The sequence below is a fragment of the Cavia porcellus genome, unplaced genomic scaffold (genome assembly GCF_034190915.1).
Source record: "Cavia porcellus strain 051 isolate PalLab524CR breed Dunkin Hartley unplaced genomic scaffold, mCavPor4.1 scaffold_17, whole genome shotgun sequence".
Taxonomy (NCBI): domain Eukaryota; kingdom Metazoa; phylum Chordata; class Mammalia; order Rodentia; family Caviidae; genus Cavia; species Cavia porcellus.
The window spans coordinates 41,820,050-41,847,864 of record NW_026947500.1 but is presented as its reverse complement, the minus strand read 5'-3'; the positions used below and the strand labels follow the sequence as shown (position 1 = coordinate 41,847,864).

The window sequence follows — 27,815 nt, the reverse complement described above, 5'->3', positions numbered from 1 at the left end:
TCCCGTCCTGGAGAGGGGGCCGGCTCCCACGGGAGCTTGGTGGGGGCCTTGCGGGAACCCACACTGTCAGTTGCGTCTGCAGACGTCGCCTCCCCTCCCTCCCCCGCCTCTTTGCACCCGCCCTCACCGCACCGGCTGCTTCCTGAGCGGCTGTATCCTACCGCCCCCCTAACCCCGCTCCTCCGCCAGCAGCAATTACGCCTAATGGAAGCTCAGCGTGACGCAGCTCGAGGTTCTAGGCATCTGAAGCGCTGGCGCTGAGCTCCGGTCCCCAGGGGCTGCTGGGGCCCTGTGTCTCTCTGGACGAGCTGCGGGCTGGAGGCCTCCAAATGTCACCACCTGCGTCCACATCACATTCCAGGTGGGCCCCAGCCTGGGGGACGAGAGGGGGTGTGTGTGAGGCTGGGGCTGGTGTCAGGAAGATGATGTCACCGAGGGCCCTGGACCCAGCTTAGCAGACGCCCCGGGTGACCAGGGAGCAGTCCATGCAGGGCTCTTGCTTGGGCTTCTAGTTTTCTCAGCACCAGGCACTGCTGGGTCCATTTCAAAGCACCAGGGACATACTCAAGGCTGCTTTCTCTGTTCCTGGTCTGACAGGGTTCCATTTGGATTTGGGGCTTGTCTTTTCCGTGTTTGTGACAGAGATGGACCCATGCCACAGAGCACGTGACGGGGCTGCAGGTAGTTAAGGAACCAGAGTCCCAGCAAGGGACTGTGGTGCAGACTCTGCCACCAGCCAGCCGGAGTGCAGATCTCAGCTCTGCATGGACTGGCGACCTGACCTTGGGAGTCACTAAAATCTGCTCCTGCGCCTTGCTAGTGAGATGAGACTGTCTTAGTCACTTTCCTGGCCACTGGGACACAATACAAGGCGCTTGTATCTTACAGGAGGAGAGGTTTATTTTAGTTCCCAGTTCGCAGAGGTTTCAGCCCATGATGGGCTAGCTCCAGGGCAGGGCAGCGTGGCAGAGGGCGCTGGTGGGGGCGAGCTGCTCAGGGCATGGCGGACAGGAAGCGAGAGAAGGGGGAGCCAAGGAGGGAGAGAGACCCTGCCAGGCTGCATCCCAGTGACCCCCTCTGCCCACCAGGCTCCACAACCCAACAACACATTCAGCAATCGTCAGTGAACCAACCTGCCCATGACTGTAGCACCTCACGGTCCAGTCATCTACCGGGAGCCCCGCCGAGGAGCACATGTACCTAGATATTATCCTCTCCCTGGGGTCTCTAAAATTTAGGACTGCGGCCACCCATTGGTGCTATCTACCTGTCAATCACTACCATACTTAGCCCATTGGTGGTTTCTACCTGTCAATCACTGCCATCCTTAATCCACTTGCTGCAACAGGTGGCCGGCCCAGTCCCGGGCTCCTAGCTCCCATGTGCCCAAGCTGGTTTCCGAATCTAGAAGAGGGTAAGAGGAAGTTGTCCCTCCTAGCCTGTACCCTCTGTGTGACCCGGGTGCCACCCCAGGCAGGTCTCCTGACTCGTGAGCCCTGGCTGCGCATCTTCAAAATGTCCAGGCAGGAAGTGTTCCTGAGGATTGAACAAAACAAGGGCAGCCTGGTGGCGGCATTCAGAGCCAGGCTGTGCAGCCGACCTGCTTGGTTAATTCCTGTTACGGCTGCGTCTAGACGCCCTTCCCGCCAAAGCCTCCTGCAGCCCTAGCTGGGGCCTTTCAGAGGTGGCTGGATCTACAGTGTGGGATGCTGGAACTGATTCACGGTGCAGTGCTGGGCTCAAGGGCGCTCGGATTAAGGGTGTGAGTGCTGCCCACCCTGAGTAGCCTGGGCAAGATAAAAGGGGCAGAAAGACGCTATATGAAGGCCCCTTGCTTGCTTTTGCTGTCTTCTGCCTGCCATGAGCTGTTTCTCCTCTGTGACACCCCTCTGCCGTGCCACCCTGCCTTGGACCCAGCAGATTATGGACTGAAACCTCTACAAACTGTGAGCAATAAGTATATAAACCTTTGTCCTTTAAACTGAATGCTGGGGATTTGGTCTCAGCAAGAAGAAAAGTCACTAACACAAATTCCAAGACCTGTTGTTGGTGTCCAGCTGCATAGCTTGCATTGACTTACTTTCCCTCTCTGAGCCTCAGTCTTATGGTCTGCAAAATGGGGATGACCAAGGTTCCCACCTCAGGGAGTTGGTGGAGGATGGAATGGGTGCTCTACCAAACGTGGTACAGGGTATGCACCATGCAAGTGTGCACCAAGACTCGTAATACACAAGGGTGCTGCAGGTCGGGCACATAGTAGCTACTCAATAAATGGTAGCAATGCTGGAGGGGGGCTACAGAACTCAGCCTTTCTTTTTGCTGACTGCAGTCCATGAGGCAAGAATTCTCAGCTGTGGCTGCACAGTAGAACTATGTGGAGCTATGTTTTTTTTAAATGCCAGCACTCAAGATTTGCATTTCAGAGATCCTTAATGAATTTGCACAAGGCCCACACTGGATGATTTTTTAAAGCTCCCCAATGACATGAATGAGCACCCAGAGACATTGTATATAGCCAAATGGGTCAGACAAGACTCTCTGATGAGGGGAACTTCCAGCTGAGATGTAAATGCTACGAAGAAGGGAGCCCAACAAAGACCTGGGAGACGGGGACACAGCAGGTGCAAAGGCCCAGAGGCAGCAAATGGCCTTGATATGTGAAAAATATGATATGTGATATGAGCAGAAGTCCAGGGTGGTTGAGAGGTCCATGTGTGTGAGAGAAGGGCCAAGGCCCCAAGCCCAGGATGACAAGAAGGCGAAACTGAGTCTCCCTCTGGCCAGAAGACTGAATTAGCCCTTGGAATAGGCAGAGAGTGACCTGGAGCCAGAGAGGTGGGGATCCCCTGGGGATCCACCCAGAGAGGCCCTTAGGCAGAGAGCTGGAGAACCAATCACTGCATCTGCCTTGCAGGAGGTGGGGGCTGGGCCTGGTGCCCCCATGGGGCCCATCACAAAGGCCACTGGGCTGGGGCTGCTTTATGGCAGCAGGAAGATGCCACCTCCTGCTAAGGCTTCATTAACCTGCACTGCAGGGCAGAGGCCGCAGGTGTCTCTTCCTTCACAATTATCACGGAGGTGTGGCTGGAGCATGAAGAGGTGGGTCCAAGGCTTTGTGTGCGCCCTGTAACAGTGTGAATGTGTCACCTCCTTGAGGGACAGCCTGCCTGCATCTGTGTGTGCCTCTCCGCGTCCTTGTGTGTCTGGGTCTGTCTCACTAGTAGCGGCACCCTTGTCTACAGGTCCACGAGTGGACATGGGTGTGCCCCTGAGCCTTCTAGAGCAAGCAGGAGCTTCTGGACCTGCAACTCCTCAGCTGCCTGATGGGACAGCAAAGTGGGGTCCGAGGGCTGCTCAGCCTTTCTCTCCTATGGGGCTGCTGGCCCAGGTGGCTCAGCCCCATGCACAGTGCATCTCAGAGCTGGCAGGAGCCACTTCCTGCTGTGTGCACAGCGGGGGCGGGGGTGGGGGACAGCTGTGTCCCTGGGCTGGGGCTAGGTGGGTGGACAGCAGGGCCAGCACGGTAGCAAGAGCTTCCTGTCGCTGGGCTCCAGTGTCCTTCCAAACAACTGGGGCTGTGGAAGAGGAAGAGAAACACACACCCGCCGCGCAGGGCTTGGGGTAGCTGTGAGCCTGCGTTCAGTCAGGTCCGCTGGGTATGAAACCTGGGAGCTGCCCTCATGGTCAGGGCGTGTGGCGATGGTTTCCATGGAAACCGTGCCCAGGTTACACCCGTGCCCTCACTCATCAGTGGTGCATCCAGTACGAATGGAGGATTTGCAGTGGGTCAGGTGTTAACCTGAGCTCATATCAGGAACAGCTGCAAGAATCATCAAGCCGTGGCTCCTTCCTCCCGCCCAGCTTGCCCCTCCCCCTGGCTGGCTCTGGGATCCAGGACTTCCCAAGTCTTCCCTCTTCCCAGAGCACCTGTTTTGCGCTTCCTGAAACCACCTCCTCCTCCTCTTCTAGGTCGTGGCCCAGATGTCACCTCCCCAGAGAGGCCCAGTGGCTTCTCATCCTGCCTCAGTCATTTCTTGTCAGGCAGTGCCTCACACAGCACCATTGTCTTCTTCCTCCCCCATCTTCCCCTCTGTGACACGCGGCCTTTCTCTCTCTGGTTCAGCCCCATTGCTTCAGCGATCAGTACTAGCATGCAGTAGGTGCTCAGTAAATATTCAGTAGCAAATGTGTTTAACAAATGCATTGAATGTCGCCCGTGAGGACAACTTCATTGCAAACTCATAATAACCCATGAGCCAAAGGTGTGTGCTACTGCATTCTTATCCTATATGAGGAAATAAGACTCAGAAAGGGTAAGAAACCTTTCCAAGATACACAGCTACTCAGTAGGAGAACCAGGATTCTTCCGGATCTGACCGATACCATGTAGGCTGTTAAAATTCTGCTGCCCTGGGCTTAAGCAAGAGGAGAGATTTGTGAGCACCATGGGTTGGCTGGGGGCTGGCTGGTCCCAGATGGGTCCACTCACAAGTGTGGTGATTGGATGGCCGGTGCGGTCTGGTGCCTCGGTTTCCCTCCAGGAGGCCTCTCTGGGCAGAGAGGACATCAGTAAGGGGTAGCTTGGAGACTGCAGAATCTGGCATGTTCTCCTATTGCACTTGTTTATGGAACTTTTCTTCTGCAGGGCTGGGGATGGAACCCAGAGCCTAGCCCAAACTTGGCGAGCACTCTATCACTGCCTTTACATAACTTTTTCATTTGAAATAGTTTAAGACATAAACAATGACAAAAATAGTTCAGCGGATTCCTGACTCCCCTCCCCGCATCGTGATACTGTCAGTGACCCAAGGTCGAATCAGGGAATCCATACAGGGACACGGTGATTCACTCAGACACAGACCTTGTTCAGATTTTACAGCATTACCTGTGCTTTGATGGTGCTACTTTTAATTTTCAATTTTTTTTCAAGACAGACTCCCACAACATAGTATAGGGTGGCCTCGATGGAGCCCACTCTGTGGCCCAGACTAGCCTCAAACTCACTGGAATCTTCCTGACTCGGCCTCCCAAATGCTGGGATTAGCAGCGTGGGCCACCACAGCTGGCTTGCTTTGTAATTTTTCCCAGTTGCTCACATGTCTGGTTTAGAGTCTGATGTTTAGGAGGAAAATTAACACAAATCAGTCTTCAGTACCCCCCTTCCTTCCAGAGGCAGCCGCCATCCCCAGTGCCTTCTGTGGGCCTCTCTGGTCCTCAGTTATCTTCACTACAGATTGTGTCTGCAGTCCTGGGTATGTTTCTAGTTTAGGCCGCATCCATTTGCTCCCCGAGGCGGGAGCCGCTGAGCTCTTCCATGCCTAACCCTCAGCTCCCGCACTTACCTCCTGCCTGAGCCACCATACTGTGCTGTAATTCAGGGGAGACTGATGTTTAGTGGTATGACTGTCATCAGTTTTTTTTTTTTTTTCATTTGCTTAGATCTCTGTATATTACTTACTAATTTTCTAACCCTGTACTTTCCCAATCATTCCTGGGGTTGTCATTTACTCCAAGCTTTCTCCAATTTTATATCTGGGTTTCTGTATGTTTTTGTTTTTTGTTTTGTTTTGTCTTTGAGACAGGGTTTCACTATGTAGTTCAGGCTGGCTTTGAGCTCACGGTGATCTTCCTACCTCAGCCTCCCGGGTGCTGGGACTATAGGAGTACTCCACCATGCCCAGCTAATTTTATCGTCTTGAAAGAAGTCCTTCCTGGAACCTTCCAGCATTTCCAAACAGGACTTGTTGCTCTCTGCAGATGACCTAGCAGATCTTCCTTCCCCATCCGTTAAGGAGCCTTTCACCAACTTTGAGCCAGATGCGCATTTCCTGGATCCACACTGTTCTCTTTCTTGGTTTACTCCCTTGCTCTGGTGGAACATATCCTCAAGTAGTTTTCTAAGAAAAGGTCAATGAGGCTTTGTATGTAAGGATATTTTTGTATTTTGGCTTGCATAGAAGTCTCCATGAGAAATACTTTGCCTTCAGAATCGTAAAGGCTGTTTTTTGTTTTTATTTTGGTGGGGGGGTCCTGGGACTCAAACCCACACTTCCTAGCCGAGCACCATGCCACTGAGCTGTATCCTTGGCCCTTATAAAGTCTTCGTTGCCCTGTCTCCACCCTTCCGGTGTTGCTGCTGAGAAACGTGAAGCTGTTCTGGGTTTGTTTGCCCATCTAGAAGTCTGTAGACTTCTCTGTGCTACCAGAAAAAATTCCCCCTCCATCTTCTGTGCTAAAAATGTGGTTTGTTCTCTGTGCTCAGCACTTTGATAAGGTCCTTTCAACCTCACCAATCACGCCTCTTGCTTTTAGGACATTTTCCTCAGTTGTTTTGTTGGTATTTCCTCTCACATTTCCCCTCATGCTGGGTCTCCTGCAGTTTGAGTAGCAGAGTTCCTGGACCTTCCTTGTAATTTTATCATTTATCTCCTGTTTCCAGAGGCTTACTTTGCTAAATGTTTTTGAGAGATCTCTTCAACTTTGGCTCCCAAACCTTCTACTGAAATTTTTATTTCTGCCGTTTATTTCTCCTGTGGAGTTCTCCTCCTCTTCCTCCGCCTCCTCCTCCTCCTCCTCCTCCTCCTCTTCTTCTTCTTCTTCTTCTTCTCCTTCTCCTTCTCCTTCTCCTCCTTTTCCTCCTCTTCCTCCTCCTCCTCCTTCTTTTCTTCCTGTGTTCCTTTGCTTTGTGGCACTGTGTTCTTTCTTTATGGATGCATTTTCTGCTGTGATCGGTCTTTGGTTTGAGAGGGCATTGTCTGCAGGATGACTGCATTCTTGAGATTTATAATAACCAGGCATGGGTACCATCCTCCCATCAAGCTCATGTGTCTGTTTAGGCCTCTGTGTTCTCATCAGAGACCTTCAGGGATGCCCAGCGATCCCTTATTTTCCTCCTGACACACAGGCAGAGCCAGAGCCCGAGGTGGGCAGGAGGGTTTAAGCAGTTGCAGAGAGGACTGTTGTCAGGGTCTCCAGATTTCGCCCATTTATCCATCAGTTCCGAGCAGACACTGTGCCATTCTCTTGTCTGGAAGTCAGATGCCCAGATGCCAGGGCTCTGAAGCAGCACAGCTGTGATCTCAGGCTCCATGTACAACTGTACTGTTTGGACGTCCTCCCCATTTACAGATGGTGCCCTGTGCCTGGAGGTCTCTGTGGAGGTGTCCCTGTTTTATGATCACCAGAGAATAAACAAGCCTGGAGGTCTCTGTTGGGCAGGAAGGAGTTGTCACCTGTAACATGGCCGAGAATGGGATCCGATGGTTCACTGTTCTTCCTTAGCTTTTTGGGGGCAGCCTTTTCCTCTCCTAGACCAAGCTGCTACCTCCTTCAGCTGCTGAGTTTTGAGACCTACAAAAACAGAACACATAAGGGTCTCGGTGGGCTTGAACTTGTGATCTTCCTGCCTCAGCCTCCCCAGTAGCTGGGATTACAGGCATGCACCATCACACCCAGTAGGCTAGACAGGATGATTCTTCTTTGTTTTCAAATGTATTTATTCTTACTTTATTTTAAAAAGAATAAATTCAAGCAAAGTAAAACAGAATAAAGCCAATCAAAACAAAGTAGTGTAAGTGACACAGGGTTTCAAAACAATAGGAAATCAACAACAGTTACCGTAATACCTCTTGTTATCTTCAAAATAGCTGCAGATAACTTCAGACATAGTAAAAATCAAACATACAGCACTAGAATAAAACTCAACCCAACAAAACAATGTAAATGATATGGGACTTCAAAATAAGGTAACAGGAAATTAACCAATGGCTGCCACCATCAGAAGTAGATTGATCACCCCTAGTTGCCACACTGCATACTGCCATCCTCTGAATAGATGATCAGGCCACCAGCCCTAGACCTGCAAAGTCAGTGAAACACCAAACACCACAACATCAAATTGCATTTCACCTGAATAGCTGTCGTCTCAGCCTGAGTGTCTCCAGATCAGCCGGTGATGTCAGGGTGGGGGGTGATGTTGGCTCTTTTTGCTTCCCAGCCCATGGGCCAGAAGGCGCTGGGGTCTGGCTGTCCCCCCAGCAGCCCACACATGGTGCTGATTCTCAGGGAGGGCTTGCTTCTTGGTGATTGCTTGTTCTCTTACCCCGCAGTCCACAAATGGCCTCAAATGTATTTGATTTCAAAGAGGAAAAAAAAGAAAAAAAAATTCAAAACATGTAAATAAAGGGGCAACAATGGTAGATACATTGCACATTGTCATCCCCAAATCACTCACCCAGAGCACAAGACATTCTGCCTTCAGGTGTCCGGACAATACCAGCACAAATCTATCTCTTCAATGACCTCAGAGAAATCAGTAGTGTCCCCAGAACTGACCTGGTCCTCCACGAGAGTAGCATCAATCCCATGCAAGGATAGCGCCTTTGTGACCCAAATGTGGCTCAAAGCCATTGCATTAGGAATGAAATCTCCACATGGATTACGAAGGAGACAAGCATGTTCACCTTACAGAAGTCATCCTACAGCCAGGAGCCTGGAAGCCCTGGGCACGATGTCTGCAAACGTGAGACCATTCTGAAACCTGGAGACTTCCCTTTCTGTCCCCTTGCCAGTGCCCCAGAGCACCCGGCTGCCGGATGAGAAGGGGAGGAAGCTCGATGTGTGCCAGGAACGTCTCGGAACCATTCAACAGGAGGCTGTTCTGCCAGGTCAGACTGAGGGTGTGTGTGGGTGGGTGGGTGGGAGACAGAGACAGAGAGACAGAGAGAGACAAGGTGAGGATTTGTTTCTTCATTCAGTAATTATTTGTTGTATTATCCAGGTACTATGTCCTCAGTCCTAAGTCAGATAAGGGTCGCATATTTTATGTCGTTGCATTTATCAAGTGTTTATTGTGTGTGTGGCACATTTGTAGGAGAATGGGCAAAAGCTGGGGTTCTGGAATTGGGTGACACCGACACTGCTGTCTACTAGTGACGTGTGTGACCTTGGATCAGCTCCTCCGCTCGTCTCCAGTTTTCTCAGCTGCAAAATGATTGTTTTGCCAGGGAATATTCCAAGAGAACCATGTACCTCTGTATCATAGCATTCATCTTCAGTGCTAAAATTATACTCTTCCTGGCTTATTTTACCAAAGACTGTGTCCGCTAATAGTAATAGCTGACACTGATGGCGATTTACACCTCTGCTGAAGATCGAGAGTGTAGTAGATCTTTGTCTTTATGGCAACAACAACAACAACAAAGAAACAGAAAAAAAAGCAAACTTTTTGTGGAACTAAGGAAGAACATGGGAATCAAGCCCCAGCGAACTGATTTCCAGGAAGAAATAAATGCCGAGCAGCCGCCTTTCCTGGGGAGGCACCGCTTCGTGTATCTGCACTGACAGAGAGCTGTACAAAGACAAGAGAAAATCATCCCAGCCTTGGGCCAGCGTGCAGGTCAAATCAGAGTTTGGAAGAATCCCAAGTACAAGACGTCACCAAGGCCACAAGACGGGCCAGCCTCCAACGCAAGGAAGATCACAGTCCAGCAGTTCGGCCTCCTCACCTGCACTGCCCGGCTCCCTTCTAGAAGGCAGAGCTGGAGGACAGGCACATTAGCAGAGCAAACAGGGATCGTTGTGCACATTCTCCTAGTGATTGGACTGCAGGGCCCCGAAGTCACCGGATTTAAATGAGAACCCAAAATATCTGAAATTGCAGCCGACTCCTCCTACCTCAAATGCTGACAAGATAATAATAAAAAAAAGGCAGAGGATGTTGGTGGCTGAGCTAATTACAGGTAACTCAGACTAATTAAAGCGCCTTCTCATCCCCAGCTCAATTACTCGCTCAAAGAACTCCAAGTGGTCAGCTGCTCCCTCTGTCTCATCACAGGCAGCGGGGAGCATATCAGACTTTCTAGGAAACAAAAACGAGCGCAGAATCGCGCTCAAACACAATTGATTTTATACCTAATTTCCATGAATATAGTAAAATGAAACACTAAACAAGAGATAAAGGGAAAATGTGACCCATAATCAAAAGGAAAACCACAAGTAATAAATGCAGAAATGACTGTTAATAGAAATATATATATAGTTCTTCTAAAGTGTTTTAAGAGTTTTATTATATATATATATACATATATATATAGTTATAGAATAAAATACAATGGATGTAGAAGTGTACTTTAGGAAGCTGAAAAATAACAAAATGGCAATTCAAAAAATTAAAATTAAAATATTGGAACTGAAAATATATTGACTAAACAGTAGATTTGACCCAAGAGAAAAAAGATCACTAAACCTGAAGACAGATCAAAAATAAACCAACACTAGGAGCTGGGGATTTAGCTCAGCGGCATAAGCACCTGCCTTGCAAGCAGGCGGTCGTGAGTTTGATCCTCAGTACCAATAAAAAGGAAAAAGAAAAAAGAAATAAATAAATAAACCAACACTGACACTGAAGAGAAGATTGGGAAAAAACGCTGAAGACAGCATTGGTCACCCCTGGTGTGAGATCAAACAGTTTATAGACTTGTAACTGGAGGAACAAAGAAAAAAGAATGCAGAGAAAACCACAGCTAGACCGTTACAATGACACTGATTTTTAAAAAGCAATGAAACATAACTTTAAAGAACCAGAAAAAGAAAAAGGCTTAAGATGTGATAGGACACCAGGCAAGGTGGTATACTCATAATCCTAGCACTCAGGAGGCTGAGGCAGGAGTATCACAAGTTCAAGACCAGCCTGGGCTACTAGTGAGTTCAAAGCCTTGAACTACAAGAAAGATCCTGTCTCAAAAAAAACAACTAAATCATCGAATATCCAGGACCATGGAAATAAGAACGTTTCCTGACTTCTTATTGAAAACAATGCAAGCAAAGCAACAATGGAAAACAGCTTTGAAAATCAGGAAGAAGCCAATCCTGTTCACCTCAAATTCTACATCCAGTAAAATTATCCTTCAAAAATTAAAATGAAATAAGGCTATTTTGAGATGAATTACAACTGAGAGAACTCATTGCCAGCAAACCTACACAAAATAAGATATTCAGGAGGAAGGGAAATTATTCTACGTAGAAACTTAGCTCTTTAATTTTAGGGAAGAAAGATCACCTTAAAAGCTAGACATGCAAATTAATACAAAAGACTGTGTTTCCTACTTTCTTATTATTTAAGAAAAGTAATCATTAACTGCAGGTGAGAATGTAAAGTATCTCAGCCTTTTTGGAAAGAAAGTTGGCAGTTCCTTAACAAGGGAAATGTAAGTTTACTTCCACTGCACTGTGTTAAATAAAAGAATCTATTGCAAAAGCGGACACACTGTTCGATTCCATTGATGTGAAAGATCAAAGGTGAAACTATAGATCCATGGAGCATCTTAGTGATGACTCACGGCTGGGACAATGCTAAGTTTTGAAAGTGGATTAAGGAGTTTTCTGGGCTGATGGAGTTACATCAGCAGTTGTGCAACATCATAAATTTACTAAGAATCATTAACTATGCACTTACGATGTAAACCTCGGCAGAGCTATCAAAGTGGACAGTTAAAGCAGAAACAACCCTACAGTTGTAGAGTTTATGTCCTAAAGAGGTGACATATCTGACGACAGCAGCATAGATTGAAAAATGCTAAAGTGGAAGCTTAATATTTTAGAATTCTTACATCACACAGGAAAGGGCATTATAATTCCAGGTAGGAGCTGACGGTTAAATGAGTGTGTTTTAGTCCTGAAAGATGCCCATAAATAAATAGAACAAAAATAAATACTTTAAAGAGGAATAGAAAATATGATAAGGAATACTACAAAGAATGGTCCTTGAGGGCTGGAGATTTAGCTCAGTGGCTTAAGCATTGGCCTGGCAAGTATGAGGTTGTGAGTTCGATCCCGGTACCACAAAAAAAAAAAAAAAAAGAAAAGAAAAGAAAGCAGAACAGGTTAAACAAGTCAGAGCAGAAGATCACAAACAGCACCTATCTGGAGTGACAGGTGGAGGGGTCGAGGGGAGTTGGCCAAACTGACCACAGAACGTAAGGAAGTCTCTGGAGAGCTGGTGGGGAGCAGCTTGGCTGGAGAGTGAGGTCACATGGGTGGAGATTCAGAGGGTCCCCAGCCTACAGTGATTCAGTTTAGGGTTCTTCAGTTTTACGACCATGCAGCCCTAGTATGAATGTTGAATTGAGACCTTGTCCTGGGCTGCGGGGGTGTGGTTCAGGACTCCCCTGCGATGCTGGGCGGAAACAGTGAGCCACGGGGGAAATCACTGAGGTTCTGTGCGGCTGAGAGGACCATTGTGACCTCTGTCACGTGCCCCAGTCAAGGTGAAGAGCATCCTCAGCTCTCCAGGCAGTCCCTGACCTCCAGAAGCTGTGACTAACACCTGCCACTGCACACAAATGTTCTGCAGGTGAGGCATGAAATGTATCTTCACTTTATGAAGTGTGTATCAGAAGAAAATCACACTCTCAGCTGAGCATGCGTGTGTGTATATGTATACATATTGTACATATTTATACACATGATTTGACAAGTCTTACACAAATAACATTTTTATTTGACTCAATTTACATTCTATGTACTGAAGGGTACATTCTGCTACACATAGCAGATTTTTAAAGGGTGAACATGACACATAAAATTATACAGGCATTATTAGTGCCAGGCGCAGATCCAAACAGCTTACATGCATGAACTCACAAAAATGTCACAAACCTTAGGAGTAGAAAACCTGAGGGCCCAGAAGGTTGTGTAACTCGGTCAAGGTCCCAGCACTCACAGGCAGGGTTGGTGTCCTATGTGCTCATCCCTGAATCCAGCGCTCGAGTAGCCAAACAGGAGTCACCTCAGTCATGAATGAGGGAGGGAACTAGGGCCCACATGAAACCGGGCTCAGACAGGAACCAGGGTTCAGAGAGGCCTTGAGACCTCCAGAAAGAGGTGGAGCCAGGGCTTGAACTCGGGTCTGGCCTCTGAAGCTTACAGGGTCCAGTGGTTCCCCTCAACAACCTTGGGGATGAGTAGATCCATACACAGCCACTCACATACGGCCGGGGACCGGGCCCTTCATTCCCACCCCTCTGGGGGGAAGGCCTGGCCTGCGTTATCCCCACCCTGACTCAGGCAGCTTGATACTCTGAGGTGGTTGTAGGTGATTTCAGCAAATATACAAGCTTGAAGTCAGGAGGTCAGGATTTCCCAGCTGCTCACTGCTGATGCCCTCTCTTTAAGTGCCCAGCATGCAGCGAGGAGCATCAATCATATTGATGTTTGCAGCCCATGGGGTGCGGCAGGCAATGGACAAGTGGAGGGTACACATGTAACTTGTGGCAGCCTGATGAAAAATAAAGACAGTTCAGGGCTGGCTTGTCTCAGGAAGTGACAACTGACCGGGTGAGCTGTGGGCATGGCACCAGGTACATGCAGGCACCCTCACTGGGGGAGAGGGTGAGCAAAGAGGTGGAGACCGGGTGTGCGTCATGTGCCCAGCTGGCTGGACACCACGATTCCTGCGGAAATCTCCCGGACAAGTGCACGCGAGGTCTCCCAGACAATGGGGGGAAGAGGAAGACGCCAGCTCTGGCCAGCAACGATCGGGCTGTCTCTCTGCAAGGGGAGCAGAGATGTGCTTCCCTCGGGGCCCTGAGCACTTCCAGATGGGGCGCAGCCAGAGCCTCCCCACTCACTGCTGCAGAACACACACTCGGTGCTGAGAAGGCACAACCTGGTGTGCCCCTACCCGGCCCAGAGGGAGAAAGTACGGCTTCCATTCTCTCAGACTCAGTGCCAGAAGTGGGCAGAAAGGAAGCTGCACCCCAATCTGTGTGGAACTCGGGCTCCTTCTCTTCCATGTTGCCAAGGCTTAGAAGAGATTACCTTGGCCCCAAGGTGAATAAGGCAAAACACAGGAGCCTCAAGTACCTGCTGGCTGGCTGGATGTGTTATGACCTGGGTCTAGATGTCCCCCAAGCCTCATGTGGCCACAGATGAGGTTCGTTCAGAGGTGGCTGGATCTAGAGTGTGTAACTGACTTGTGGTGCGATATTAGGGTTAAGGGTGCTAGAGTTAAGGATCGATGATCACTAAGTCAGTCCACTGACTGGTTTGGCACTATCCTAATCCGGGCAGCCTGGATATGATGTAAGGGACAGACGGAGACGCATCGTCCCCCACGCTTGCTTCACTACCTTCTGCCCATCATGAACAATTTCTCCCCTGCGATGCCACCCTGCCGTGGAGCCAGCTGATTACGGACTGAAGCCTCTGCAAATTGGGAGCTGATGAAACATTTCCGCCTTTACCTTTGGATGTTGGTTATTTGGTCTCTGCAATGAGAAAAGTAACTAATACGGATGGATGGATGGACAGATGGGTGGGTGGATGGATGGATGGACAGATGGGCAGATGCCTACAGGCAGATACAAATGGCAAGCAGACCATTTTCTGTCACTTATGTGCCTGTGTTTTCATCAACTGTGTTTCATTTTTCTGAAACTAGAGCCTCCATTTAGAGAATTTGAGCACTGGACGTGACTAGTTCTTTTTTTTTTTTTTTTTCCCAAATTGTTAAACTGTGAATTTCTCTCTTCAGATGCTGCCTTTTGGGGGAGCAGAGCACGGTAAGAGGGGGCTGCTCTTCACAGGGCAGGGTGAGAGTGGGGAGTGCCAGAAGCTCTGCCCTCAGCCTCACGCCTGGCTCTATCCAAACCAGAGGTCTCTGCAGAACCCAGGAAGGCCTTGGACAGAGGTAATCCGGAACATTCTGGTTTCAAAAATGGGGAGCAGTGGCAAAGAAGTGGGGACCCTTGTTGAAGCCCAAGTCGTTCCTGCCTGTCATGGGTGCCCTGGTGTGGCCAGGCCAACCCTGCCAAGGGCAGCAGCCATGTCTGCTTCCAGCTTTCTGTGGGGGACAGTGGGGAGCTGGGTGCCCCACCGCTCACTCTGTCCAGATTGCTGGAGAGAGGAGCAGGTAACTTCCCTTACCTCCCAGCCACGGGTGGGAGCTGGTTGACGTGGGTGGACTCACGTAGCCGGTGTAAGCCTCTTTGGGCTTCCCCAGAAGGGGAACCAGAACATCTGGGACATTTATTTGGTTTTCCTGGGTGCTTAGGGGACCTGGGTTTGAGCCCCAAATGCCACTCACTGATTGGGGACTTTGATCAGTGATTCAGGAACCTGGGATCTCTGAGCCTGAGGGAAGAGACACGCATGCCTGAGGGTCCAGCCCAGGGGACCCCACTGGCTTATGATGGAGCCCCTACGGCTTAGCGTGGGCTCAGTACACCTTCCTGTCCTTTCCTAGGGCTGGAACACATTCAGTTCCCTCTGTCACACTCCTCCCCTCCTCTCCCTGTCTTCACAGGGTGTGGGGTGCATTCTTTAAGGAAATATGAGGCGCTCTTGCAAAAGAACACCCCACATGCATGGCTTAAGATAACAGAGGTTTATTGATTGTTCTCACAGCGGTACAAAGCCCGTGTCCTGCTCTGTAGGGGCAGCTCCTCCTTGCAGCTAGGGATGGAGGAATCCTTTTGTCCTGTGCCTCTGTCTGCCCCACGGCACTTGCTTCCAGCTGGGGCAGGAGATACTGGATAAGACCCACCTGCCTCTTAGAATCCTGGACCCCACCATAGCACATTAGATCTTCCACGTTCACAATGGCTTCCTCCTCCAGGAAGCCTGCCCTGAGTGGCACAGGGACCAGGTGTCCCTCTTCTGTGCACCCAGCATCCTGTCCCTCTCTGAGTCCCACTGTGTGGTCAGTACTGTACTGTAAGCACCAGGATCCTATTTGGATCCCGGAGTAGGAAGGAGCCCTTTGATCTTAAATTCTGTATCCACCTGCACACGCCTCCTGCCTGACACAACATGGACACAATCAAATGTCTCTGGGTGGACAGAGAGGTGGACGGACATAGGCTTTGGGTGCATGGGTGGACAGTGAAATAAAGACAGACTGGTTTTCCAAGGAAGCCTTGGTCTCCCAGCACCTGTGGACAGCCCCCTCCACTACTAGCTTCTCTGGTGGGTGAGTTCCTGGCTCTGTGGAAACTTCGGTACTGCCCCCAAGCCACCTGCACAGCCTGCGGCCTGCTTTCCTTCCTGTTCCTCTGTCTCTGGGGACCCTGGGGGGGGGGGCGGATGAGAGGCACCTAGTTCTGGCCATCCCCTGCCACCTGGAATCCAGCCAGCCCCTGACCACTGCTTCCTTCCTTCTCCCCAAGGCGAGGGCCCCTGGACAACTTCTGCTTCCCCTCCCGGTTCAGCCAGATCTGCTGGGTCCAGCCCACACTTCTTCCTGGAAAGAAACAGCACCCAGCCACCCACCAGGCTGCTCCACGTTGGCCCCAGCCAAAGACTAAACCCCAAAGGAGGGAGGCCAGCGACCCTGCAAACAAGGCTCTCAAACCAGCAGCTGGGGAAAGGACACAGGTGGAGGGTGGAGGGCTTGGATCCCCTTCTGCTGCCCAAGAGGAAGAAATGAATCCCCAGAGGCGTGGGTGACCTCTCTATGCACTCACCCAGCACTTGAGGGCACAGAATGGGAGCAGGTGAGGCCTGGGCCACAGCTCACTCTGAGGGCTCAGACTTAACTTCAGGGAGCCAAGGAGCATTTATTTATATCCCTGTTGCCTTCCTGGAGCATTCATTCCCCGAGTTTCCACCCAGGAAGTCTCAGCTATGCCGCAGGAAGCTTTTCGGGTTCAACCTGGCACCAGAGTGTTCACAGGGACAACTGTCAGCCATAGGAGCCGTAGTAAAGTGTGGTATTTATACCCAGTGGAATGCCACCATGCCGTCAAGAATGATAAACCCGAGTCATTTGTAAGAACATGGATGCACCTTGAGATCATAATGTCAAGTAAAATAAATCGGTCACATAAGCTTAAATATCGCATGGCTTCTTTTATTTGAAAAAAACCCAAAATGTAAATGAAGTTCAAAATGAGAAATAGATAATGAGAAACAAGGACACGGATCTTTTGCAAAAGGAAAAGGACCAGAGATGAAAGGAGAGAAAAGGAAGGAGAAGGGAAGGGGATGAAAACAGAACCGAGACGTGATTTGTGCATGCACCAGCTCCCTGACGCATGTAATCATTAGGTACTGAAAACACTACTAATACAAATTAAAGAGCAGAGTAGTCATCACCCAGCAGCAGCTCTTGTACACCACGATGCACTTCTAAACTCCTCTCTGATTAAGTCACTGGACTCACAGAGACCAGGAGGCGGGCACTCTTGTTACCCTCATGTGACAGCTGAGGAAACTGAGGCACGAGGATTAACCAGTAGCCCAAGGGCACCCAGTTAGCCAGTGACAGGGCTGGGATTTTATCCCACACAGTTCCATGGCCAAGGGTACAGCAAAACTCCGTCCATTTGAACACTGGATCCCACCAGGAGGAATTCCCTGCAATGATATGACCGAGAGTTTCCCACTCTGCTTCCCAATGGGCACAGTTTTCACTGCACAGACCTGCCCTGTGCTCCTCTTTATTTTTAATCATCGAGGTCTAATTGATAGAGAATAAAATGCACAGGTCTTAGAGTGCAGGTCAATAACTTGTAGCGAACACACACACGGGGGAAACCAAAGCTCCTATGAAGAAAGGGAACCGTGCCATCACCTGCATGCCGCCTGCTGGTCGTTCCCCATGAGAAGCCTCCGTGGCTTCCTGCTGCCTCTTCTTAAACTTGGCATAAAGGGAATCATTGAGCGCACCTGCCGCCCTCCTCCTCCCTCCCTCAGGACTGTCTTCTGCTGTCACTGCTGTGGGCCCAGCAGAGCTACCAGGAACTGTGCACACAGACAGCAGGTGCCTGCTCCAGGACCCCCAAGTCACTTCTGCAGTCCAGAGCAGACATCACCAATCGATTAATGCACTCCTTCCCCCTGGGCCCTGATGTGGTTCCAGAGTCCCTCACACTGGACTGTGATCCAGAGAATCCCTGGGAATGGACTGCAATCGGCAGGGAAGCGGAAGTTCATTTGCCTTCTCAGAATTCAACTTAATACCTTCTTTCCAGTGGAAGCCGCATGTGTTTAAATTTTTATTTTGAAATAAAATAAGACTGACAAGCTGCAAAATTAATACAGTGTTCCCGTGTACCTTCCCCAGCGGGCTTCCCCCAACACTAACATCTTACGTCTCCATAGCACAGCTTCAAAATCAGGAACTTCGATTTGATACAAACAATACCATCCTCTAACAACCACAGACCTTGTTCAGATGTCACCGAGTTTGCACGCTCATCTGGGGAGTGTGTGTATGCTGTGTCATCACAGGTGTAAACAGAGAGACTCCCCTGAGCTGCTCCTGTCTGGTCACCACCCCGGAAGTGGGTCTTACATTGACCTGAATTCCTCTCCCCCCACCGATGCCACCATGATTTGATTACTATCATAATTTAGTAAAAAAAAAAAAACAATTTTAATAGGAACTCAAACCTCACGCTGTGATGGTAAAATTTTGTGAGCTCTGAATTCCAGGCGTTGCCTGAATTCTGTATTCATTTTTTATTAGTAAAGGAAAGGCTAATAATAACCACTGTATGTGCAGCTGAAGAGAGGATTCCAGGAGGCTATAAATAGGAGAGTTCTTTGACCTATAAAACGCCACGGAGGTGCGAGTGGTGGTGTTTCTATGGGGGTTGGGGGCGCTGTGAAGGTCTCCCTTCCTCCCCGAGTTCTGAACCAATCAAGAAATGGGGCAGAAGCGTTACCATCGTTACAGGGAACGCTGAGCAGGAAGTGGAGCACATCTCCCCGAGACAGGAGCCTCCCGGTGCGGAGGGCTGGGGACCTGGGGCGCCCCGCGCCTCGCCTCCTGCCCTGGGAGGCTGGGGCTGAGGCCTTCAGTGACACGGAGACCTGCACACTCTCAGCTGTTCTGGCTCCGGCTTCTGTGTGGAAGGGAGGCAGCCAGGGAGCCAGGTGGCTTCTCTGGCTTTTATTTTCCTTTGGGTTTTTGGACACAGGATCTTCCTTGTAGTCCAGGCTGGCCAGGACCTTGCAGCGATCCTCTTATCCCGCCTCCGAGTGGGAGGACTGCAGGACCCTGTGCGTGGAGCCTGAGGAATGTGGGGCAGATGGTACCCTTTACAGAGATGGGAGAAATGGGTGTTGGCACAGGTTACCAGCCAGGGAGGAAAGGGATGGATGGCACAGCTCAGGGACACGGAGCACAGTGCAAGGGACACTCAACTCTGCCCAATCTCTAAGTTCTGTCTCTACTGATGTCCAGGTACTCATGCCTTCCGTGTCCAAGTGACCATGGATGAGGCCCAGCTGGATGGGGTAGAGCCCTCTGGATGAAGCCCCATCCAGTGCTATAGTGCAAGGTCACTTGTCACATGGCCATGACTCTACCCAGTCCCTGTGGCCCCTACTCCTTTATGCAGTGTAGGGCCACCTCCAGGACACATGGCCATGCTCATGAGGACCACAGACAAACAGGACACTGGCTTCAAGAAGACAGAGAGCTCAGCCAAATCACAGTCACCACAGCTTCTAGGACTCGATGACTCCAACCCAGGGACCATGACAGGACTTCCCATCCAGTTCTCTTCCCACCAATCCACCTGCCACCTCAGAGCATCCCACTTCTACCCGAGCTGCTGCTCTCCCCATCAGAGGGGACGGTCATGATGGCAGTCCCACGGGGACCTGGGCGGCCCTGATGGCACATAGGACACAGAGAATCTCTGTCACCGTGCTCTCAGAGTCACTCCCGGCAAATTGTCCCAAGAGACGTTATTCTATCCCAGCTGGAAACCCATGGGATGTGGGGAGCCTGGCTGAGTGGGAACCTAGATCTGCAAGGTACAGGTGCACCCCAGGCAGGCAACAGAGACACACAGCTGCCTGGACAGCAGCCCTTCCCCACCGAGGAGGTCTGCGAGCTTCTGGCTGCCTGGTTGAGCTTCTGCAAGTCTGAACTTGAAGGGGGTAGGGAGGGCCGCCCGTGGGGCTGGATCAGGAAAAACAATCACAAGACAACCACAAAACCACCTGGAAAGCCAGCTGAGGGCAGAGGAGGAGCAGGGGCCCAGGACAATACTCCGAGGCTCCACCTCCATCTGTTCCCTGCTGCCCAGGGGATACTAGCTCTGTGGACCGGAGCCAAGAGCACCGCGGCCAGGACGGAGCAAGTGCCCGGGGCTTCTCCTGGCCCCCCAAACCAGCGAACAGTCCACCTATTCACTGTCATTTTCATGGGATAAAATAATCACCAACTGTGGGTTCCTGCAGGCACCCCCTGCAGAGCACCAAGGCTTCAGCAGCCTCATTCCCTGGTTCCCTGGAGTGCTGCCCTGAACCCCACCTGGGGACTTGGATGGGGGAAGAGGCTCGGGAGGTCACAGGACTCACAGCCAGAGGGGAGATGGGGAACAGCCAGGCCCGTGGGGGCAGGGGTCACACTGTCCTCAAGTGGGGGCCCACAGCACCCAACAGAAGGGGCACATCACCAATGCTTCCTAAGCCTTGACCAGAGCAGGAGCTCCTGGGCACAACCCACACTGTCCTCCTTATCTGCACTTTATAGTAGGCCAGGTTTCCAGCAGATAAGATCTGCTTAGCTGGGGATTTAGCTCAGTGGCTCAAGCACCTGCCTGGTAAGTGCAAGGTCGTGAGCTCAATCTCCTATACCAAATAATAATAATAATAATAATCTCTGTCACAATCACAGGATTTGTGTGTGTAGGGGCTGTAACTCAGGGCCTCGTGCATGCCACACAGGTGCTACCGCTGAGCCACATGCCACTGGTCCCACAGTTTCTCAGTTATTCTCTTCCAAATGAACTTTCTAGCCCATCATTATTTTCCCTGGGATAACATTATGTTTATCAATTATATTCTACATGACATAACTAATTGTATAATTACTATTGCAGTCTGACACTAATTATAGGAAGACACTGACGAGACACCGAGGACTTCCTTTCTAGGAACACGAGAGTGTCTGCCCGAATGCTTCCTCTGCTGCGGTAAATGTCAAGGATTCCTCCGTGGGGCTCTTTGAAACACTGCATGTTGGGCACACCCGCCGGTGTCTCTCGGCTTCTCCCTGCTATTCTGAGTGTGGTCACCTTAGCGACGTGGACCAGAGCGAGGGAGTGAATATCTACTTACTTCCTGCACCTTCCTGTCTTCAACAGCACATGCTGTCACTGGGGCCTCCCAGTGGTCACTCGGACAATCAGCCACTGCGTGCTGAGCTCCTGCGCGTTGGGCCGCCCGCCACACACACATCCTGACTACACAGAGCACAGAGCCCAGGGTGAATTCGGGAACTGAACAAGTCCACAGACTAAGTCATTACAGGTAAGCAAAATACTCACCCAGAGCGATCAGGTGTAGAGAATCATCCCTGTCGACAGATGACAGGGAAGTGACGTAGGGAGCTCGGCTCTTGCTGGGCACAGAGGGCCAGCTGGCCTCAGGCGGTGCCCGCTTCTTTGTGGGTGCCCGTTCCAGCTGGCGAGAGCCTGGGAGAGAGCTCCCTGGCTTTCCTCGATGGCCAGCTGGGAGGGGACCGTTGCCATCCGCAGAGCCTCTGGGCAGGTCGGCAGCCCAGCTGACAGCCTTGAACCCCTCCAGCGGGCACCACCTGTCCTCAGGGTTGGCTGTTGCTAGATTCTGCTTTCCCACACAGCAGGCTCTGCTCTGAGGCATAAGCTCTGACCAGGGGATGTGACCCAGTTCAGAGGCATGTGGCTGCAGGCCCAGCTGAGAACCAAAGCCAGGGCCAGGTCTCCTAAAGCAGCAATGAGTGTGGTTTTTGGTAATGAGGTCTGCATATGCCTGTGGCTCCTTGGGCTCAGGTTCTGGTGGTGGGTAGGGATAGAACCTTCTATGGCTCCCACTTGCCACACGGTTAATTCTAAACTTTCTGCTGTTGGGCTGTCCTCGATCTGGTCCAACCCTTTAACAGCCTTCATCATGTTCAAGGCCCCATCGTGCTGTTCCCTGTTGTCCCTTTGCTTTCCAAAGCCTCTCAGCGCACTTCCTCCCGTCCCCCACGAGGAATGTGGTTCTGCTGTTTTCCCAAACCCAGTCTGACCCATCGTCTACATCGATGGTCCGTCCACACATCTTTGGCACCTGGAACTGATTTTGTGGGAAACAGTCCCCTCCCTATGGTGGGAATGATTTCGAACGCCGAGATCCAGCCGCGCATGTGCAGTTCACAGCAGAGGCCGCACTCCTGAGATTTGAACACCGAAGCTGATCTGACCAGAAGCCGAAGCGGGGCTCAGACGGTGATGCCCCGCGATGGGAGCGGGAGCGGCTGGAATTGTAGAGAGAGCTCTGCCCAATTGCTACCACTTACCTCCTGTTGTGCGGCTTGGTTCCAATAGGCCACAGATTTAGGACTTGGGGAACCCCTGCTGGAGACAACCAAGTCCTCCCCATCCCACACACCCAGCTCAGCCCTCTCCCCACTGAGTCTCCCCTCTCACCCCCGCAGGAAGAGATTTTGCCTCCTCTGAACTCAGGCTCCAACAGGCAGGTGTGTGTGGTGCTTTCGAGCCAGTGAACAGAATGGATGGAGGACCCAGTGGGTAGCCCCAGTCCCTAAGTGTGTGTGTGTGTGTGTGTGTGTGTGTGTGTGCCTGTGTGTGCTTCACGTGTGTGCACATGCCTGCGTGTAGTGTGTACGTGCCTGCATGAAGCACGTGCATGTGCCTGTGTGTGTTCAGCATATGTGTGACCTGCACGTGTGTGTGTGCATGGTTGGTGTGGCAGAGCCAAAGCTCTCCGTGCAGCCCTTGGCACCAGCAGACCTCGACCTCCGCCAGCCCCCTCTGCATCTCTGTCCCCGTCTCGTGGTGTCCTCTGCACTGTTTTCTAATCGCCGTCTTTCCACCACTCTCCCCTCATCATGCACCGCACGTGGGTGTCACCATGTCTGAGTCCCATCCCCTGTCCCCCACCTCCACATTCTCATTGGTGTGCTCAAGGCCCCTCCGGCCTTGCCCTAAGGGAACAGGCCACTCCCCGCACCCTGGCTCTGGACTCCAGTGTCCCTGCCTCGGGCCACCTTCCCTTGCCCCTCCTCTGTAATGAGCCCAGGCCACCTGGCCCTCCCTGACATCATCGGCTGCCTCTTTCCCTTGGGAGAGTACTTATGGCCTAGACAAGCTCAGGATGTTTATTCGCTTCTGCTTTCCTCCCTGAGGAAAGACTCCTTGTCCCTGGGGCCTGGAGTGCTGCCTGTAAGCTGTCAGGGCGCTAGCTCATGAGCCGCCAGGGAATCATGCTAAGATGTAGGCTCTGAATTGGATTTCAGCTGGACACCTGGGGTGGGTGAGTGCTGCTTTCTTTCTGTTTGACATTTTTTTCTTCAGTACTGGGGACTGAGCCCAGGGTAGGCAAGTGCTCTCCCACCGAGCTACATCACAAGCCTGTATGAGTGCCTGTGAGTGTGTGTGTGTGTGTGTGTGTGTGTGTGTGTGTGTGCATGATACTGGGATTGAACCCAGGGCCTTTGCTATATCCCCACCCCGTTTTAATTTTTATTTTGAGGCAGGGCCTCACCTAATTGCTGAGTTGCCTGGGTTGGGCCGAGTTGCTGAGATGTTCTTGGCTTGGTCTCCCAAGGCTGCATCCTGACAGCGCTGGGTGCCACTGACACAACCTGATTCTGTGCTGTCCAAGTATAAGGTCCCAGAACAGTGGCTCTGCAGAGTGGCTCTTAGCAAGGAGTCTTCCAAAACTGATAGAGTGCAGGGCTGAGTGCTCCACCCCAGAGCAGGTCCTGAGTTTCTTGCCTCAGTTTCTCTGGCAGTGCCTTCCTTGTAAGGCTGCTAGAAGGCTGAGTGAGTTAGCTCACGCTGCCTGTACCACTGAGCGGGTGAGTGGTGACAGGTCGTGCTAGGCTAGGCATCGCTTCCATGGCTGCCACATCTCTGCCTCAGCTGGTTCTTTACACTCACACCCAACCAAATGACCCGTCTTCTCTAACTTCCTGTCCCAGAGACACAATGATTAATACTCACAACCTAGGCGAGGAGAGGTGCATTTGAGCTCACGGTTTCAGAAGGTTCCACCCATGGTTGGCCAGGTCCATGCAGAAGCAGCCTGGGGGAAGGGCCCGGGGGAAGACAGCCACTCACATCATGGTGGAAAGAAAACAGAAAGAGAGGGGCTAGGCAGGGAGACAGACCCTTCCAGGCCACTTGCCTCTTCCTCCCAGGCCTCGCCTCCCAACAGCATGTTTAGGTCTGGATTCATTGGTGGATTAATCTACCTATGAGTATAACACTTTCAAGATCCAGGCACCTTCCAAATGTATGAGGATCTGAGGGTCATTTTAGACCTAATCCATAACATGCACTCATGTAACAGTTGTATTTGTCTTTTCTGGCAAGGTCTCACTGTGCAGTCCAGGCTGGCCTTGAGCTCACTATGTAGCCCCGGCTGCCCTTGAGCTCATAGCCATTCCTCTGTCTCAGCCCCCTGAGTGCTGGGACTACAAGCAGGCACCACCAAGTCAGGTAGTAAACATATTACTGGCTGGTGGCATTTTCAGCTGCTGGGGGTTCCTCAGGACATAACCCCCAAAGTCAGCCAAGGAGCTTCTGTGCATAGAAATCCAGGGAAGCCGACTGTGTTGAAATGTGATTATCCACTGTGCTGTAGTGACAGAGGGTTTTGTTGTTCATTAAATGCCGAGATCCGTGATAGGTTTAATAGCTGTTGTGATTTCAACATAGCCAAACACAAATGACGTCTCAGGCTGCCTGCCACAGCTCCAGGGAGAGGGAAGACACCTGGGGCTCGGCCCAGTGGCTGTCACAGGCGCTGCTCTTCACTGTAGCTCGCGCTCCATACACTGAACCCCAAGGAAAACGGGGGTGTCTGCTGCTCGAGCCCATGGCTGCACATCACAGCTCTTTAGACAAGGCTGGAGTCAGAAGCCAAGTCCGGGGTGCGGATGTGATGACCAGGGTGCAGGCACTGTGGCTCTGGGTAGCAGGAGAGATGCTTTGCTCAAGACTGTCACCTCCACTGCCTTCCCAAGGCCAATGTGCACGGTGGGTGGAAGGGAGAACTGGCCGCTGGCAATGGCGACCCAAAAGAAGTCAGGCTCCAGGAGCCCTGAGTCTTTATACTAATAAACTCTGTCACTTGCTGCTGCCACACTCATGGAATCCAGCCACACATCTCTTCTGCAAGTGAGTCTCCCATCTCTGTTTCAGAGGCAAGGCTCGGGGAAGACAAGCGTTTGTCTACGGTCACACAGCCAAGAGGCGAAGCTGACCAAGTAGCTTCTGTCCCTCTACTTAGGATCCTTGCTGCTCTAAGAAGTAGAAATGGGTTTCCTGTCTTCACAGTTGTGGCTGGTTGGGTTCAAAGCCAGGGTTTGTTTGTATTTCGTATCTGGCTGCTTCCTCTCTTCCCTCCCCGCTCCAAGGAAGAGCAGTGATGGGAAGATATGTCTGTGACAGAGGAGGTCAGGCAAGCCTCTGGGCTTGACGTGAGGACAAAGAGGAAATAGGTAGCACAGAAGATGAGGGCCATGACAACAGGGGTGTGGCTATACAGAAAGTGCATGATCTGTACAGGTTCTGGGGTCAGCTGGAGTTTAAATTCTAGGGTTATCACTGATCAGCTACACAGACATGATGGAACATCACATTGTGAGCTTTAATTTCCCCAAACTCAGCTGGGTGTGGGGGTGCATGCCTGCAATCCCCGCATTCCGGGAGGCTGAGGCAGGAGGGACTACAAATTCGCATGAGCAACTGAGTGAGACCCTGTCTCCAAATAAAAAATGTAAAAAGCACTGGAGATGTAGCTCCATTCAAAATCTTGAGTACTGAAGAAAAACAATCCCCCCAAACTAAGATTATAAAAAGACCCGTGTCCCAGGAGTGCCATGAAGATTTAATGAGATAAAGCCGGTGAACACTCAGTGCAGTGCGTGGCCCCTGGCAACTGCTCTGATCCCCCCACCAGCTCTTAGGAGACACGGACAGCATGCAAACAAATCCACAAAAGCACTGCACGGGCAGGTCCAGCTGCTGCAACAAGCTAGGGGCACCGGTGTGCTCTCTTGGGTGCATGGCAGTGATTCAACCTCCGTTACACGTTAGACTCCTCCAGGTGCCCTGCAAGCCCCAGACCAATTAAACATTCAGGGTTTCTGGGGACGTACCCTCCATCAGCAGCTGTGCAAGAGGCACATGATTCTGAGGTCATCCCAGGCCATGAGTCACCCTCCCAGTGGTGGCCTCATCAGTGTCCGGAGCAGTGGGAGGAGTGGCTGAGCAGGGGGTGATGAGGGACTCTTGGGGGGACAGAGAAGATCCTAGTGCAAGGTAAAGATGAGGGGTGGGCGCCAGCCTGGGAAGAGGCAGGCTGGATAAAGACCTGGAGGTGCAGGTGGAGGTGAATCATTTGCGAATTGGAGTGAGCTAAAGACCAGCGTTTCCGGGAAGGAGGCTCAGCTGGCCAGGTGTGTGGCCACGGGGTTCAAGTAGATGGGTAAAAGGAGCAGAGAGGGAAAAGGGGGGCTTCTCCCATGCCAGGGCCCAGTGTTAACTCCACCATGGCTGTGGGGGAGGATTCACAGCCTGCATCTGCGTGGAACTAACGGTGTGGGCCAGGATGGTGGCACAGGTACCCATCCCGGCCAGAAGGGAAAGACAGCTGGTGAAGGATACAGAGCTTCGCCAGGGTCTGGATGCCTGTGTCCCCCTCTGGCCCTGTGTGATGGTTTTTGGAGGTGGAGCCCTTGGGAGAGGCTAGGGTTTGGGTCGGAAATATCCACCCCATGCTTCTCGTGTTAAAGGCATGGCCTCCAGTTCATGGTGCTGCTGGGAAGTGATGGACCCTCTAAGAGACAGAGCTTAGATGGAGGAAGTGAAGTCACAGTGGGTGCCCTCAAAGAGGATATTAGAACTGGGGTTTCTTTTCCTCTTTGCTTCTCAAATGCCAGGAGGTGAGAGGCTTTATCTGCCACGTTCCCCCCCATGCTGTGCTGCCTGGACACTGGTCCCAAAGCAACAGGACCACCATCCATGTGCGGATAGCTCCCAGACTGTGACCCAAAGTAACCCTGCTCCTCAGGGGCTGTTTATCTCAGGTGTCTTGTTACAGTGACAGGGAACTGACTAGTACAGAAAACAAGAACTGGGGTTATTAGTCTATGGAGAAGTCTGGAGAACACTGGAGACTGGGGCTGGAGAAAGGATGCTGCTAATAGTGGACATTAAAGAGCAGTTCTGGTGAGGACACAGCAGGCCAGAATGTTGACAGGAATGTGGACAGCAAAGGCCATTCCTGAGCTCTCAGGCGGAAGTGAGGTCTCTGACCAGAACTGGACTAGTGGCTTCTTTGGTACACGACAGAAGAGAATTTGACTGCATTTTATCCACACCCTGAGACTTTATGGGACACTGAGCTTCCATGTGACAGACTGGTTTATCTGGAGGAGGAAATTTCAAGGCAGCACAGCCTTTTGGCGGTGACATGAATACGGCTGGCTGCTTTGGGCAGATTTATAGTGAGAATCATGAGCAAAACAGCAGAGTGGAAAGATATGAAAAACTTTGCAGTTTGGCCAGAAAGGGAGTGTGTTTTGAGGTACTGCTAAGGGGGATGAGGTTGCTGGTGATCAACACCACTAAAAAAGCCAAGTAGTTTGCACCAGTAAGATTGGAAAGACAACTTGGGGACATGTCAGAAATCAGAAAAACCCCAAAGATGTGAAAGTATAAACTCATTTCAGAGATTTCCTTTAAGAAGAGAGCCCTGGGAAGCCCCACTTATACAAGGCCACCTAGGGAACTGTTTCCTGGGATTCATTTCCCATGTCCGACTATCAAAGAGGGCAGAACCTACCGCAGTCGCGGCTCAAG

At 51.2% G+C, this 27,815-nt stretch overlaps 3 long non-coding RNA genes across 4 annotated transcripts; 2 read left to right on the top strand and 1 right to left on the bottom strand.

Moving 5' to 3' along the window:
- On the top strand, positions 1 to 16,833 carry LOC101787419 (uncharacterized). 2 transcript variants are annotated; one of them, XR_002790054.2, is made up of 4 exons: positions 1 to 361; positions 8,470 to 8,666; positions 14,534 to 14,689; positions 16,167 to 16,833. It is a non-coding gene; the product is annotated as an uncharacterized LOC101787419 (long non-coding RNA). The 2 variants fall into 2 exon arrangements; XR_001200201.3 differs by having other exon boundaries at positions 21 to 361; positions 8,571 to 8,666.
- On the bottom strand, positions 6,672 to 21,687 carry LOC134470944 (uncharacterized). Its single transcript, XR_010040216.1, has 3 exons — positions 21,288 to 21,687; positions 7,909 to 21,203; positions 6,672 to 7,350 (listed from the first exon to the last, which is right to left on the bottom strand). It is a non-coding gene; the product is annotated as an uncharacterized LOC134470944 (long non-coding RNA).
- LOC134470943 (uncharacterized) lies at positions 20,828 to 27,659 on the top strand. Its single transcript, XR_010040215.1, has 3 exons — positions 20,828 to 20,933; positions 21,105 to 21,270; positions 21,940 to 27,659. It is a non-coding gene; the product is annotated as an uncharacterized LOC134470943 (long non-coding RNA).
- Positions 27,660 to 27,815: the final 156 nt, after the last annotated feature.